General features: G+C 37.0%; 1 protein-coding gene across 5 annotated transcripts in view; it reads left to right on the forward strand.

Annotated features, from left to right (window-relative positions):
* Positions 1–17,916, forward strand: part of LOC135197969 (uncharacterized) — a 425,938-nt gene that overhangs the window by 350,326 nt on the left and 57,696 nt on the right. The gene's annotated exons all lie outside the window — the stretch shown is intronic.

The following is a 17,916-nucleotide window of genomic DNA, read 5'->3' on the forward strand; positions in this document are numbered from 1 at the left end:
AATGAAAATGATATACTAAACTTATGTATATATATCGAGTGTATATATGCGAGTATTTTAGACTCTTGTTCCTTAATATTATTATTATTTTTAATATTATTATTAATGGACGAATTTTCAGGAAAGTATATTTCGAAAATAAAATGAAATTAAGGAATTGAATATACCACTTTTGATTGTGATCTTGTATTTCTTATTATATAATATATCGAAATTATCAGTATTCGTAAGATTTTTTTTTTATTCTAATACTATCGTAGATAGTTCTTCAGTGAGTTTAGATGTATTTTCTTTTGACAATAATTTATTTTTCGCTGAGGTCAGGCCAGTGTGACGCTTTCATTTAGCTATGTTAATAAGACTAATTAAACCATTTAAACTTGCTCAAATAATCTTAGCCATTTTGGAACTTGACCTCCTTGCTACAGCCATTTCCATATTAGATGAAAGGTCATGTATCTGCCTTTCTTGCATCACGTGATTTAATGACCTAATGCCCAGTGGAAGAGAGATCAATCCCCCCCCCCCATCCCCCCGCCCCCTTCAATCAAAGTAGGAATTTATCTGGTGTTATTTTCAGCTTGATTTATAAATGTCGTTTTCGCCCCTCTAAGCGGGGATAATCTCTGCCATGTGTCTTCATGAAGCACCTGGATATTTGAGTGTTAGTGGAGAGAGAGAGAGAGAGAGAGCTCATGTGTGTATGTGTGTGTAAGAGAGATAGAGCTCTTGTGTGTGTGTGTGTGAGAGAGAGAGAGAGAGAGAGAGACCTCACTTGTTTGTGTGTATGCGAGAGAGAACCTCACTTTTTTGCGTGTTGTGTGAGAGAGATAGAGAGGGTGAGAGTGACCTTACTTTTGTGTGTGTGTGTGAGGAGAGAGAGAGAGAGAGAGAGAGAGAGAGAGAGGTCATGTGTGTGTGAGAGAGTGAGAGAGCGTTTGTGTGAGGGAGACCGTGGTGTGGTTTGTGCGTTGGATGACGAGATTGTTGTTGGTGAAAGTGGGATGGGAAAGGGTCTCTCTCTCTCTCTCTCTCTTTCTCTCTCCATCCTGGTTGTTACACTTTGCTCTTCAGGGGAGCCAGGCAACAAGTCTGCCCCCGATTTCGTCATCGGGTGAATGCATATGTTGTATACATCAAATCATAATTTATTCGCGCCGACGGCGTTTCACAATGCCATTATCAAGGCTGAAATTTAACAAAAACCACTTTGAAAATGTATACAAATGTAAAAGGGTTTGAGGTATTACCAAAAAGACGGAGACATGACATACCTAAACAAAGCCAAAGATAAACTGAAACATTAAAATATAAAAAGGTTAAGTAAAAGTTAAGGTGCGGGACAAAATATAGAAAACAAACTGTCAGTTATGATGCAATAAATAGTTGTGCGGAGGTTGTCTGGCTGTTTAATGAGTTTTGTTCTTTTTATCAGGATGGACACGCAAACGTAGTAAGTTCCTTTTCTTCTTGCGTAGTTGCAATGATTTTAAAGTATACTTGATTATATATATACGTATGTATATATATAGCTATATTATATATGATTTTAAAATCATTATATATAATATGTATATAGGTAATTAGGTATATATATATATATATATATATATATATATATATATATATATATATATATATACATACATAATTTTATATACATACGCACACTTTATGTATTAACAGATCATAAATCAACAGCATGGACCAAGTTGTGATTGGGTAAGAGCGGCATCTTCTATGTATAGTTTGGGTGTGTGTGTGTGTGTGTGTGTGTGAAGTTGAGAAATGGTGCCCTGACATTGAAAGATGTGCAGACTAAAACGACTTTTAGTTTGTGGCTGAATCCCACGATTTATTTTTTCTTCTATGGGTGCTCATATTATTTTGTCTGTCGCCATAGCGAGTCTAATACCATGGTAACTTCGATGGTACGTCATAATTTTTCCGTTTGCTTTTGCCTCTTGGTTGGCTGCTTATTTCCCAATTGCTTCAGTTTGTACCCCATTAAGTACCAAGTGTTCGTTTAACTATTTTATATATTAATAGGTACACGGCTGCATACAGAGGTAAACTTTTAAATTGAAAAATACTTTTAGTTTCATGTGGGGTATAACTTAAGCTCATCCATTGTCCGTAAACTCTATATCCCAAAAGATTTCTGCGTTCGTGTTATTTTCGTAAGTTTGCAAAATCCAATTTTCTCTCTTGACGTCTCGCGTTCATTGCTCCGAAGGATTTTTTTTTTTTTTTTTTTTTTGGCGAACGGATCTTTGGAAAGAAATGAGAAAGTGCTGTTTTTCTATGTTTTTACAAAATCTTGCCCAACCGTTCTAAAATATAAGAAAGGATGTTGATATGTTAAGGTCATTTACCTAAATAAACTTAACATATCAACATCCTTTCTTTAAAGGAAAAGAAAAACATGATATTTCAGAACGGTTGGAAAATAGCAATATAAATTTTATATAACGTTTATTAGGTGCAGAATTTCAAGAGAAGATGTAATGCATTTCTACCTTAAAACAATTCTCTTTGTACTTGAATAAGTTCTTTACCTTTATTATTTATTTATCAATTTATTTATTTGATAACTTTTTTATGGTTGCTCCTTTCTTTCTCCATTTTCTGTTACCTCCTTTTAGTTCTTTCAGATGAATACCTTATTCTTTAGAGGCTGGAATTTCATGTCAGTGGTCCCTGTGGGCTTGTTCCATATGAATACGGTTCATCTTCTGAATAATAATAATCATCATCATCATACGTATTTTCGCTTGATGGTTTTCCTAATACCTTAAAAAAAATTCTGTATATATAAAAGGAATATTGACGCTGACTGCAGGCCACTGATCTAATTAACTTTTTCATATATGAGAGTGAAGTGAAGAGGTATCACCCGAATGTTTATATATTAACTTACAGTGACTTGTAGTATGCGTAAATAAAATGTTGCAATTGTTACAGCCGAGGAGCATCCTTATGCCTCCTATATTTAACTCTGGAGCATCCCTATGCTTCGTATATTTACTCTGGAGCATCCTTATGCTTCGTATATTTAACTCTGGAGCATCCTTATGCTTCGTATATTTATTCTGGAGCATCCTTATGCTTCGTATATTTACTCTGGAGCATCCCTATGCTTCGTATATTTACTCTGGAGCATCCTTATGCTTCGTATATTCAACTCTGGAGCATCCTTATACTTCGTATATTTAACTCTCGTACCGTAATGCATCCCAGTTTAAAGGTCGTTTTAACACAAATTTTATCAAACGCTTCTTTAAACTGTATTGGTTTGTTAAAGGGTTTTGGAAGGACAATTCTTAACTGAATAGGAATGGTTCCAAGCAGTCCTTCAAAAGAGGGATTTTGAAATTAATATGATTTCAGGAAGAGCAGTAAGATGAGTTTTGACATTTACAGAAATAGTTACATGAAGCTATGAATGGGAATTCTGATATCATGATATCTACGATGAAGTTGGGAGATGATTTAATAACCTAATAGGAATAGTTTCATGAAGATTGTGTTGCGTGAAATAAAAGATTGGAAAAGTATATCCTAGACCAGGAGGAATAGTTTCATGATATCGATGGGGAGGAATTTTAAATAGATTGGAAATCGCTTCATGAAGAATTGGGTCAAGGTTGGCGGAATCTAATAGGAACACTTTTATGAAAACATTGAAGAGTTAATTCAGAAATTATCTGAAATAATTTCATGAATTTGGAAGAGGAATTGTGAAATCAGAAATATCATGAATTGGGGAGAGGAATTGTGAAATCACGAGGTGGGGAGAGGAATTCTGGAATTATCTGAAATCATTTCATGACACACTGGGAAAAAGAAAATGACGTTGGCCAGAACTACTTAAAACTGGACTTTATGAAAAATCCGGAATTTTTCATTGTGGGAAAGTGGATGACTGAATCTTTGCGCCTGTTAGGGTGATTAAATTATTTAAACGTTTTCGTCTGTATACAGCTCAGATATGAATAATTTATGTCAAGCATATTCAGAATATATATTTGAAAGACTATGCTGCGCTCCTCAAGGTGACTGGGTATGTGGGGGGTTGGGGTGGGGGCGGGGGGCTGTGTTTTATCCAGTGCTAGAGTCTAAGAGGACACGTGCCTTATGTAGATAAGAGTTGAGGACGAAATGCACCGGCTCCTGTTATGGCAAGAAGTGAGAGAGAGAGGCGAAGTAGGGCAATGCGAAGTTCCAGTATTTTTCTTGCCATCTGAACGCTAGGTGCAAATAATTTATAATGATATGAATTATATACATACCTGTGTCTATTAATTTGAGACCACATTTCAGCCAAGTGGTTAATTAGGAGTATGAAGTACGTTCCAGTAGAGTGACGTTACGAAAATCGTCTCTTTCAAATCCATCCAGATACTACATTATTTTTTTTAGATGTTCCAGTAATGTGTTTTTCTTTGCTCGTGTGCTTTCAGACTTTTTTTTTTTTTTTAAGAGGAACTTATTCACTTCTTTGGTGTTAAAGTATCTCTTAAATTGTTATTTCTTTAAATGTTGACTTATTTTTGCTCGCGGTGAAAATTGTTCAGTGGGGGCTAAAAGAAAATGTTTTACAGTAAAGAAAATATATTGAGGTATCGAAAATGGTCGAGTTTTGTGTCGCATAACTATAGGGTAATATAAGTTGGGAATGATCCGGATAAATTGGCGGGAGGGGAGCTGGGTAAGTCTAAGGTTGATACTACCCAAGTCTGTAGTGAAAATTCAATTGTTCCGTGAAACTTGCGGCGACAGTAACCGAAGTGTTGTGACGCCAGTTTTAGCAGTCATAAATCAATCAATCAGTCGTGAAGCTTGCTAGATGCTTTAGGAGTCTGGTATTTGCGGCAGTTCCAGAGTAATAATTTAAAGAGCCACATATATCATGCCATTATCGCTTGCTTGGGGAGTAAGCCTACAAACTACCTCGTAGTTATTTTTGCTACTGTTGTTCTTGTTGGGGGGGGGAGGTGTAGGTAAGGCCCTATGGAAGGGCCTAAAAAGGTCTGAAAAAAGGTGTTTCGCGTTGAGTTAAAGATACAGGGATTTTAGGATAGGATGTTTATGATTTATTTATTAGAATAAAAATGTAAAAAATTAACAATTAATTCTAATAAAATGTAGCTTATTTATTTTAATTTTCGTTGGTGAAACAAAGCTCTATTTGATGGTAGATTTTAGCACTCGCTGCGAGTAAGCTGGAGGTCGGTTCACGCTTTGCTTTAGGCTACATATTGAAGTGATATGATGTAGTATATTCGTTTATATGGGTAACAGATTTTTACGTGTGCGTTTATGAAATATGAAGGTCCATATCTACCAATAAAAGTGCGTCGTGAAAAAGGAAATAACAACATAGGCTTGTTGAAGAAAAGCTTAAAACCCATTCTTGGAAATGACTTACGGTGCTGGAAGAGAGAGAGAGAGAGAGAGAGAGAGAGAGAGAGAGAGAGAGAGAGAGAGACAGAGAGACAGAGAGTCGTTAGACTTAAGGGCTACCTGGCACTCGCTTCCTTCCTTGGAGAATGTCCAGGCAATGGCGTCATTAAATCACAGCCATTTCGGTGTCTGGTTTCACAAGATGACATGGATATCTTAGGCCTCGTCATTCCCTGGGCCTTTTATAAAGCCGAGGTTCGAGTGATTAAAGTAGTCTCCTACTGGTGATGCTTGATTAGTATCTCTCTCTCTCTCTCTCTCTCTCTCTCTCTCTCTCTCTCTCTCTCTCTCTCTCTCTCTCTCTCTCTCTCTCTCTTGGGGGAGCTAGTGTGGGTGTTGCTGAATGCTACATCTAATAACGGCAAGACGTAAGTCAAGTTTATGTAAACAAATGGGGCCAGCTCGCTGAAATGGGAGCATTTTAAAAAAGCAAGATTGGATGTTTTCTTTAACTCCTTAAAGGTGATCTGAAGCTTATTAATACTTTGATAATGGCTTTTTTTTAAATTAGGTTGAACTGTTGATCCCGCACTGAGTGAAGGGTTGTTCCACTGAGTCTGTGTTAACCTTTATGAGCTCTCTTTAATGTATGTGCAGTTGACAGACGCTACGCCTCTCACATGGTGGGGGAGGATGTCCAATAAGCTAGCCTCTCGCGAAGTAAAATTCAAATTGCGCTCTCTGAGAGAGAGAGAGAGAGAGAGAGAGAGAGAGAGAGAGAGAGAGAGAGAGAGAGAGGGTGGTTGGGTGGGTGTGGGGGTTCTTGAGAATGTGGGGGTGGGGGGCGAGTTCACAGGAGACGACTGTCTGGGAGTCGGGAAATTTAAGTATTATGAGGCGTAATGAAAGACCCTCATACATATTGGGTCACTCGGTACTTTTGGCCATATGTGAAATTTTCAGTCAGCGTGTACGCAGATAACAGTTACAGGTGACTTATTTCAATAAGAGATGCAGTAGGGTATCACAGCATGATGGGTCACCCCATCTCACTGATCTCAGAAATGTGTAGGAAGAGCAAGGCTGCGGGATTCCATTCAACGTGCTCATTGGTATGGCTAGTGACTGAACCCTTCGCTTGCTTTGGCAAGCTTTGCAGACTCTGAGATCGTCTCCGTGGCTTTAAGGAATGAGTTGTTGTACTGGAGATCAACGCTTACAACCTTCATATTTTTCAAATTGATGGAGTTTGTTCTCTTCACTTTCTATTTTACAAGGGTTTGATGTGTGAATGAGAAGTGTGCGCGAGATCTGATGTTTTATTGAGTTGAGGCGTTAATCTATGTTTATTTACATGTTTCGTACGTCTGGCACGAGGTCGCAGACGTACAACGCATTCATGGCTCATTTTTCAATACTTTTCGTCTTGGGTCGCTTTTGAGATCATCATCGCTACCGAGTTTGGCGTTTTAGAAAGTCTGAAAAGTTTTTCAGTCCCTGTAGCGAAATATGCTTTATGCAATACCGGCAGCAACCTTGATTTTGTATGTAATTTTGTAGCACTTCCTACTTCTGGGATATGTTAGAAGGGTGTTTAAAATGCTAAGCACGTCATAAAATGTTTAGCGGGAACTTTTGTTCACCACCAAACTAGAGTCAAGGACATTCTCTCTCTCTCTCTCTCTCTCTCTCTCTCTCTCTCTCTCTCTCTCTCTCTTATTTTGGGGTACAGAAACGGTCTGCATTGTATCCTGTACAGACCCAGCTCTGGTTGTTTATGCAAGGTCCTTGGGAAAATGTAGGCCTTGAATTAAGGTTTGTTTTTTAAGGCTGAATTAATTCTGTCCTTGTCTGCTCTCAGAGGGAGAGTTTTGTATCTTCGTGTTTATTCGAAAGAGATTAATTAAGACTTCTATAAAATTATATGCAATTGTACGTAGAAAATGTTTTCTTAAACAAGTGTCTCAAAATAAAAAAATAAAAAAAAAACGCCTTAATACGCATTGATTCATTGCTTATGAGTAGTGGGTTTGATTATTTGCTTATACTACAGCTTTAGTGCGGTAATATATTTCCTCGCTGGAACGGGGACGCTCACCCGTTGGCTGAGTAGTTTTTAAAAGAAAATTGAATCGGTTCTCTCTATATTTGTTTTATTTTATTCAACATCATGGCCATGATTTTAGAAACTGAAATCAATACGCTTATTTCAGTTTTATATGTTAATGGTTACTCGTACTGCAAGAGCTAATCATATGACATGAAAAGTGCATAATAAATATTTACTACCACTGATACTGTTAACTCCATCGAACTTAAATGCTTATGGTGTGTTCGCAAGTTCCGTTGTCTTAACACGTCTCTGAACGATACATATATACACACATATATATATATATATATATATATATATATATATATATATATATAGAAACTATATTGATATATATATAAAGAAACTACAATAGTGAGGTGGGGTCTATTCCAGCTCCATCAAATTATCTGAGATTTAGACATATATATATAGAATATATATATATATATATATATATATATATATATTATTTATATACTTATATATATATATATATTCTGTATACGTGTGTATGTGAATGCATGTAGTATGTATACTTCTCATTGTTACTAGATATGCGTATTTGTAAAAGTACTATAGTACTATCATGAAGACTGGTCTATTCCAGTTCTAACAAAACATATAAATTCGACAGGTGTATGTATGCATGAACAACAGTAAAATCATATCTTTCATGGTGGAGTGCTCTGGTTTAATCTTAGCCCCACCCCTCAGTCTGCTTGAGTTCTATTTTCCTCACTGACAGTTGAAGTTTCTTCATCTCGGATCGAAGGCTTTGTATTAAAAAAGAAGTCATATATAAATGCATAAAACTTGGCCTAACCCGTAGGGGGTGTAGTGCCGTCAGTGGACCTCGTGCGGTGCACTGTAGGCATTACTTAAGGTTCTTTACAGCGTGCCTTCGGTCCCTAGCTGCAACCACTTCTCGTTCTTTTACTATACTCCCTTTCATAATCTCTTTCTTCATCTTACTTTCCACCATCTCGTAACACGTGAGTCATAGTGCAACGGCGAGGTTTTCCTCCTGTTACACCTTTCAAACCTTTTACCGTCAGTTTCAGCGTTGAATGACCTCGTAGGTCCCAGTGCTTGGCCTTGGGCCTAAATTCTTTTCAACCAACCAAAGCTTGGCCTTTTCTTTGTGGCGCAAGTTTTAGTAGCCGTAATCAATCAATTAGTTAGCCGTTTCTCTGAAACCTCTGATTATTGGAACGGCTTGTTTGGGATGATGTTGCTAGCCCGGTCACCCATTAACACCTGGTGTTCAGTGAACTTCTTAAGCCGATAGAAACGCAATGGATTTTTCATGAGATGGACCCATGTCATTTGCCCCGCCCGTTGGATCGGCTTTGGGGTTTCACTGCGTCTATTCATTTCATGAACTTTATGTTTCTAAACTATAGACCCTAATCATTTTCCTTGAAAGACGTTTTATAAATATTGTATTTAGCATTGGCATGTATTAAAGTTCTGGGTGACAAAAGACTAATTTACTGCCAGAAACTATTTTTTTAATTATATATATATATATATATATATATATATATATATATATATATATATCTATATATATATATTATATATATATATGTGTGTGTGTATAAGTATATATATATATATATAAAGTTTTTAGAGGAATAGACATAATAACAATTAAATCTGGAGCTTACCTTCAGAAATGGAAAAATCTGCGCATAGCAACAAAGAACGCACTCTTGTCTCCTGAGATTTGTGCTTCTGGTGAATTGCAAATCCCAAAGTACATAAGTGGCAGTGAGCTCTCTCTCTCTCTCTCTCTCTCTCTCTCTTCTCTCTCTCTCTAGTGTCAGTTCTAGTTTTCCCAAACTGTTACAGATTACTTTACAATTGAAAAAGTAATGTTTCAGTTAAGGTAGCGCACGTGACCCTGCGCAGACACTCACTGAAGCGCACGTGAGGACATGAACACTCTCTCTCTCTCTCTCTCTGTTAGAAGAAGCAGCACGTATAATGTTTATGCATAATCTTCGTGGCGTCCAAATATGTATCTTTCAGCCAGGTGCTTGCTTCTATTATTGCCGTTTGATTCATCTGGAGGAATGTTAAGTTGTGTGCTTGAAACCGCTTCCTAGAGGGTTCGAAGGGAAGCGAGTGCTCTCGAAATTTATTTTAGCTCCTGCTGGTATCTTGTGCTTTCGTTGACGAGAAATGTTTGAAGGTTATTTTGAGACGTAAGTTATTACAGTGGCATGAATAGTGGTCGTGGCATTTCCTTTATTAAAGGCCAAGATTTCCGCCAAGATCTTGCTTTTGAATCGAATTTATGACCTTGAGATACAGTATTTATTTATTTATATTATTTATTTTTTTAGTCGACTGCGCTTATTCCTTTATTGTTCGCTGTTGACGGAAACTCATTATTTGTCACAGGTTTGCCCGTTCTCTCTCTCTCTCTCTCTCTCTCTCTCTCTCTCTCTCTCTCTCTCTCTCTCTCTCTCTCATTCCACAATGAAGTGTTTGGTCCCAAGCGTCACAGAAGTACCTGTACTCTCGTATGAACCCTTCCTTCCCGAAATACTTTTCGTTCCCTGACTGTCCGTGACCCTGATCAAGAGAGGTCAGAGGTCAGTTATCCCAAGCATTGAATGTGCCACATAAGGCCAAGTTCAGCTGTCAGTGACGAGTCGTGCAGTGTACATTAGACTCCAGTCCCGGAACCAAAGGGTTGTCGAGTGTTCATTGAATCGCTTTCCTAAATTGCATCGCCATCACGACATCCCCCTTAGTGTGGGCTTCCTAGCAACCGAATTGGAAACAAATTTAACCCTTCGAAGAAGAGTCGACCTTGGTGGCGAAAACTCGGTTCTCGAACGAGTTGAACCCGAGACGCTTCTTTGGTCTTTCACGAAGTGTCGCTCTCCCTCTTTTATTTCGAGAGGTTTTCCCATTTTATGACCGGATAACTGGTCTTGGCTTGTGTCGTGGTGGTCACACGGTCAGATTTCCTCTCTTGAAATTCAACAAGTAAACGGATTAATTAATTGGTATGAAAACAATCGCTTGACTTATATATACAATAGTTTGAGTATTATATACATTTAAGCAATTGCTCGACTCATATATACTCTCAAACAATAGCTTGATTTATATGTACTCTTAAACAATAGTTTTCTCTTATATACTCTTAAACAATAGCTTGACTCTAATATCTACTCTCAAACAATAGCTTGACTCTAATATCTACTCTCAAGCAATAGCTTGACTCACATATACTCTTAAACAGTAGCCTGACTTATATATACTCTAAAACAATAGCTTGACTCTTATACATACTCTTAAACAATAGCTTGACTTATATAGTATACTCACAAACAATGGCTTGACTCCTAGGGACCCCATTCACACTCAGTCTTATCCCCAGACACGTCGGAAGAGTAGGAGCGTCGAAAGAAATGACACGGCTACTGACGTTACGACTTACGACCCGGTCTGCGTAAATTGCACATTTGCTTCTTGGACGTGGCAGAGTGATGTCCGAGGTACTCTCCAACAGCGAACTGGAAGCTATGGCAATTTGTGCTGTAATTTGCGTCAAATTGAAGAACCGTGCTAAGGATAGATAGAGATGTTGGACTAAAGACTGGTTGCTTAAAAGAAAAGTTTTCTCATACTTCCCTCATAAATGAACTCAAATGCCGTCCAAGTGATTGGTACAATTATTTGAGGAAGGGCGAGGGTGAACTAATGACACCTTATATCAAGACGTCAGATATTTGTATGAGGCAATCTATATGTGCCGATAGACTGACCGCCACATTATGGTATTTAGCGACGGGGAAATCTTATCAGGACCTCAAGTTCTGTGTGGCGATATCTCCTTACAGGCTTGGGAATATCGCTGACCGGTAATAAAGTCACAGGAAAAAATGTCGCAGAAGAAGTCACAATTTTGACTAGGAAAAAAAAAAGTCACATTAATTTATGGTGACCGGTGGAAAGGTCACAGGGAAAAATCACAATACTTCTTGGGGATCATCAAGATATTTACAGTCTTTTGTTTATTTTTATACGGTAATCCATAACGGGCTAGCACTAAACACGCATTTGCTAAGGTGGATATATGGATACATTCCGAGTTAAAATTTACCCTTGTGGTTCACTAAGAAAGGTTAATACGACTTTATTTTCCAGTGACATTTTTCCCGTTACTTTTTTCTGCGATATTTTTACCTGGATTCGGAATATCATCCCGGTGAGCACTTCTAATGTTTATTTTCTTGGTGGCAGTGTCGCGTGAAGCATCTGGGTATCTAACCTTTAGCTTGATTTTTAAAATATCGTAAGCAATATTTTCTCAGTTTCTGTCTGAATAACATTTGGATTCCATATTCCATAAGCATGTGATTTATATAAAGCAATCCAGTCAGTCCAAAGCAACTTATCAACCCATACTTCTGCCAGAATTAAAGAATTTCCCAAGTCATGTGTCCCAGACGACACTGAGTATTACCGAAATGATAAATACAGGTCTGCGTCGAAGTAACCTCCATTCATTCACGCACGGATATGTATTTCAACCATAATACAATCGTGTCTCACAATGAATGCGCTATTTATACCTCATTTTAAACAAGTTGCCACGAATTATCTGTGCGACAATCTGTACCGACTGAAAACAACCATAAGGTCTTAAGACCGAGTCTGAGCGTGAATGGGGTGGGGGGGTGTCCATTAGACAATACCTTGAGTAAGTACCAAGTGATATTGCAGACAAGTGTGGGGTTGGGTGCTTGAAAACAAAGCAATGAGTCAGTATGTCAACGATAACCAAGGCTTTTGTAACGCCAGTTCGATACAACGTCTCCTGCCCAGTCTTCTGACGAAAAGAACAAAAAATAAAGATTTTTAAAAATTTTATTATTTTAATTTATCGTCCTACGGAAAACTCAAGGGTAGACTCCCCTTTGCAAATAACTTACACAGAATCGCAGATGCTTCATTCGCCTACCAAGACCGCATTACTTGTACTTCTGCTAACCTTTTGCAGGCTTTGCTCACTAGATCTTCGTATCATATATATATGTATATGTATGTATATATATATATATATATAATATATATATATATATATATATATATATATATATATATCTATAATATAATATATATATATATTTATATATATATATTATATATATAATATATATATATATATGTGTGTGTGTGTGTGTGTGTGTGTGTGTGTGTGTGTGTGTGGTGTCACTTCCCCTTATTGAAGTGCCGTTGATGTTGACTTATTATTATAATCATGTTATTGGAGTATTTGACACTTGTTTGACTCGTGTGCATTGAAATATTTAAAATCGAGGCTGTGTTACCGTGCAGTCTATTTGCCGTATGTATATATTCCCTAATTCCTGTCATGTTTTCCAGAGACCAAGAGAGCGTAATTTTATTTGTAATTCGCTAAACTGAAGCTTTTGCTTGCCTGTTCTTACCGTTTGCAGTGTGTATTTTGTCGATGTATGCATTTGACTTGAATTTCAATCTTTCAAAGAAAATGGGGTTCATTATGAAGAAGTCAGAGGAGGTAAATACAGAAAGAAGCGATCTCACTCATTTAAAAAGGAAAAAAAGTAATAAATAAGTAAAATTGTATTGAAATGCAAGGGAATAGTATTAGTGTAGTTTCTATCTTTTGCTGCTTTTGTTACTTTATGTATTTGCAAATCTAAACAACAACAATATTCATCCAGCGCAAAATAAGCGCTGATTGTTATAGCTTCATAAGTGGCATAGGGACGACGTGGCACAAAAGCGTCGAGTATATGCGCGGAATCGAAACCTGGACGAAGCGTTGCATCGCCTAACCGATCAACTTGACTTTCTCTTCATCAGCATCAAGAGAGAGAGAGAGAGAGAGAGAAGGACAGGAGTCTGGAACCGGGTTGTTGCGTAAGAGGGTTACTACAGACTCATTGAGAGAAGGCAGATCCTTTCAGTCGCCTCAGACATCCTTTTTTAGGCCGTCGGAATTGGAAATAAAGGGACGTCTCTCTTTGAATGTGGCGTAGAAATAGGTTAGGGGTGTCCTTTTCTCTCTCGTGTCCCGAGAACTGTTATTGTCTGTCGCAGACATTAGGCAACTGGGGTAGGGGCGGCATGGGATGAGCCCTCATGGCCTTGTAAATAAAGGCGAATAGGTCCTTTTATTTCTTGCACCGTGCTTTCATGAATATGTGTATATATGATATATATATATATATATATATATATATATATATATATATAATATATATATATATCTGGTTATCGTGTAGGTATGTGGAGTAAAGTAATGGCTATATGGAAACTTTCCATCAAGAACTATTCTTGGCAAGTAATGTATTTTAGCTATCGGGGGGCTTACTGTATTGTCATTTTATACAGTTAAACTAAAACGCTCAGCCAGCAGTAATCTTTGGCAATTTGATGAATAAGGCTACTGTTGTCGAGGAACTGAACAGAGTTCACTGAAGCAGAGGTCAGTGACAATCTGCATGTCAAAAAGAGCGTGAGATAATACCTAAGTAGCATAATGATTATCACCCTGTAATGATGTATAAAGTAAGCTCTGTTTTATAAATCCTCTGACGTGTAACTTTCAACAGATATGATTTCTGACTTACATTTGCCTCCTAATAGTCTTGCGGTGCCTGGGTAAACTCTACGGTATGAACTTGCCACATTTAAATAAGTATGGCCTTGTTGCGTAGGTTGTTAATGGATGGTCGGAGTCCTGCAAATTATAGAGCGGTTTTAATTGCTTGTGTATGTCAGTTTTGATGTTCACAGAGCTCGGTTGAGATGGCGCAGAGATAAATGGCAGACACACAGACAGAAATAAATAGTTGGAGGGTGGGGGGCAGCTCTTGAACAAACAGCCATGAATATCAGCAAAGCCCCAGAATTGAGAAAGATAATGGAGGTACACCTTTCCGGTTTTAAAAGTAGCACCAGAATATGAGCAGTGGTATTGCTGTAGGTGTTCATCTTTCTCATGTTAATTTTGATGCATTGCAGTTGTAAGATATCTTTGTTCACAAGTATATTGTCTTGATTTTATTTCACTCATGCCCGCTTTTATTGCTGGGCGATTTTTTCTGTTCGAAATAGGAAAATATGCAGTTATAATTAATGATATATATATCATATGTATACACACACACACACACACACACACACACACACACATATATATATATATATATATATATATATATATATATATATATATATATGTGTGTGTGTGTGTGTGTGTGTGTGTGTAATTGTTATTTTTATGCAGTATTAAGTCTCACAGCATAAAAAAAATAATAAAATAACAACTTGAATGAATATGTAAATTAATATTATTCCCGCTTTTATTGTGTTGCTGTTACTACCTACATATATAAGTTTATAAAACTATTTTTTACTTGTTTACAGCCAAATCTTTCACGTACGATTCAAGTGCAGATGAACTTCGTTCCCAGTCGACTTTTGTCATGAGCCCGCTGTTTCGTTTCATGTTCGCCATAAGTCTTTTCTGTAGAAGGTACGAATCACTTGAGACTCAATAACATTTATGGTCGTGATCGCGTTCCTAGTTTTGTGCAGGTGTGCCGCTCTAAAGGTCTCTATACTGTCCACTTCTCGACCCCACTTGTTCACTGAAAACTAGTACCCTTGATAGATTTAGTGATTCTTCTATACCTATTGTCTGATTCTGTTTGACTTAGGAATGCTACAAAGTCTGCCATAGCCAAGATGACTTAACACCAAAGGTTGTTTACCCCGTTATTCCTCTGTTACTAATCACTGAATTTCTCTCTCGGTATAAGTTTACGAATCTAAGTTCAGAATCTCATATATTCCAACTGTCTTTGTATTCGATTGGCTACCGATTTCCTTCTTTCCACGAGAGGCGATCTTATAAAATCCCTTTTCATCCATTCATTCTGTGGATTTTAACCTCCAAACATATCATTTGACCTTCACTTGGCATCGTCCTTATTTTCACTGACATTTCCTGATCATTAAGTCGTATCTAGTTTCCATAGCTATAACGTTAGTTCACTTCACGCGGTTCGCTGTAGGCATTACTTCCGGTTCTTTGCTGCGTCCTCTCGGCCTGAAGGTGCAACCCCTTTCCTAATCGCGAGGTTTTCCGCCTGTTACAGCTTTGTAATCTTATAATCTCAATTTTCCATTCACCGCTGAATGACCTCATGGGTCCCAACGTTTGGCCTTCGGCCTAAATTGTATATTCTGTTCTAATTTACTTATTTGTTACGTATATAATCATATTATTTGTTATTTTTTATTTATTTTTATTTTTGCTTGTAGGCCGTGCACCTGCTATTTTTATTCATTCGCCAAATATCCATGTAAATTGCTGGTTATGTTTTTATTTTAGTCGCGAAGCTGAAGTCGCATGAAACGTACTTGAGAAGTTTTATTTAATCGAACTCTGTTCATTCCATATTACTGAAAGTTATCGCAGAGTTTCCTTTGCTTCCCATTAGAGATGGTTGTGTAATAACTCCGCCCTTTCGTATTATTCTCAAGAATACGCTGTGGAGTCGCTTCAGGTTTAACGAGTCTTTAGCGGCCATAAAATTGATCGCTATATTTCTGGGGCTCGAATTTCCCACCTGGCACAGGTGTTGCCTTCGACGTGTTACATGTGTCTTTCTCCGCTTTCAGTGCCATCCAGGAGAGATAATTGGCCGTCTTGGGCAAGGGGCAGAGAGAATTTTCAAAGGAAATGGCAGAATTAAGCGGGTTTATTTTATAGATTGTTTTTTTCTATTTTTCTTTTTTCTATTTTTCTTCTTTTCATCCGGTTCTCTGGCTCAGGGATGTTTCTGAGTAACTGGCCAATATTCCTATTGGGAATTTGTAAAATTGCTGAAGGTGATCTTTTACTAACACAGGATTCTGGTATACTGATATTAACAGCTGTTAATATCAGTATACCAGAATCCTGTTTTAGTAAAAGTTCACCTTCAGCATTTTTATCATTTTTACCTATTCCCAATAGGAATATTGGCCAGTTATTCAGAAACGTCGCTGAGCCAGAGAACCGGAGGATGAAAAAAATGGAACAAAACAATACTTAAAATCAACTTACTTAATTCTGCCATTCTCTTTAATAGTATTTGCCTAAAAGAGTCTTTTACCAAAATATTATTATTATTGTTATTATTATTATTTTATTATTTTTTTTTTTTTGCTCTATCACTGTCCTCCAATTCGACTGGGTGGTATTTATAGTGTGGGGTTCCGGGTTGCATCCTGCCTCCTTAGGACTCCATCACTTTTCTTACTATGTGCGCCGTTTCTGCGTGAGTCCTGGAGCTACTTCAGCCTCTAGTTTTTCTAGATTCCTTTTCATGAATCTTGGGATCGTGCTTAGTGCTCCTATGATTATGGGTACAATTTCCACTGGCATATCCCATATCCTTCTTATTTCTATTTTCAGGTCATGATACTTATCCATATTTTCCTCATGATATTTATCCTTTTTTTCCCTCTCTTTCTCTTCAACTCTGGTGTTCCATGGTATTGCGACATCAGTGAGTGATACTTTCTTCTTGATTTTGTCAATCAACGTCACGTCGATTATTATTATTATTATGATTATTATTATTATAATTATTATTATTATTATTATTATTATTATTATTATTATTATTATTTATTATTATTATTATTATTATTAATGGGGACCGATTGAGGTCTGCAGGGAACCTTTATGCTAAAATGGCGTGAGAACATGCATGGTCGTCAGTGCCCTCCCATACAAAAATGAAAATCGTGCCGGGGAGTTTCCCTTTGTTCTTACACTTTAAAGTTACTGAGTAGTTGATTTAGTTTGAGTAATTATTACATAAAATTGTCATGGTTTGATTTCAAACCTTCACCAGTTTTCCTGAATCAAGCTGATGAGATGATTGATGTCCCAATCTTTAATATTGATATTAATAAGGATTATTAGTAATTTTAATAATACATATTAATATAAATTTTGATAATAATAATATTACTTTTATTAAGAAATATTGATTTTATTAATGAATATTAATTTTATTAATGAATGTTAATTTTAATATTAATAAATATATAATTAATTTGATATTAGTAAATGTTAATATACATTAATATTGTTACGATTTCAGTGCTATAGATCTCTTAACATGCCTTCCGAGCTGACTTTCCCTTAAGCAAGCCAACTATTTTAACTATTTAATAGCAGAGTATATTCTCTGTTTACCTCATTTTTTTTCGCACTTCAGGATAAGTTAGTAAACAATGCACCTCATGTTGTACACTGTATGCATTATTTAAGGTCCTTTGCAACGTCCCTTTAGCCACTAGCTGCGCCCCAATTCATTCCTCTTGCTGTACCTCCG

The sequence above is a fragment of the Macrobrachium nipponense genome, chromosome 21 (genome assembly GCF_015104395.2).
Source record: "Macrobrachium nipponense isolate FS-2020 chromosome 21, ASM1510439v2, whole genome shotgun sequence".
Taxonomy (NCBI): domain Eukaryota; kingdom Metazoa; phylum Arthropoda; class Malacostraca; order Decapoda; family Palaemonidae; genus Macrobrachium; species Macrobrachium nipponense.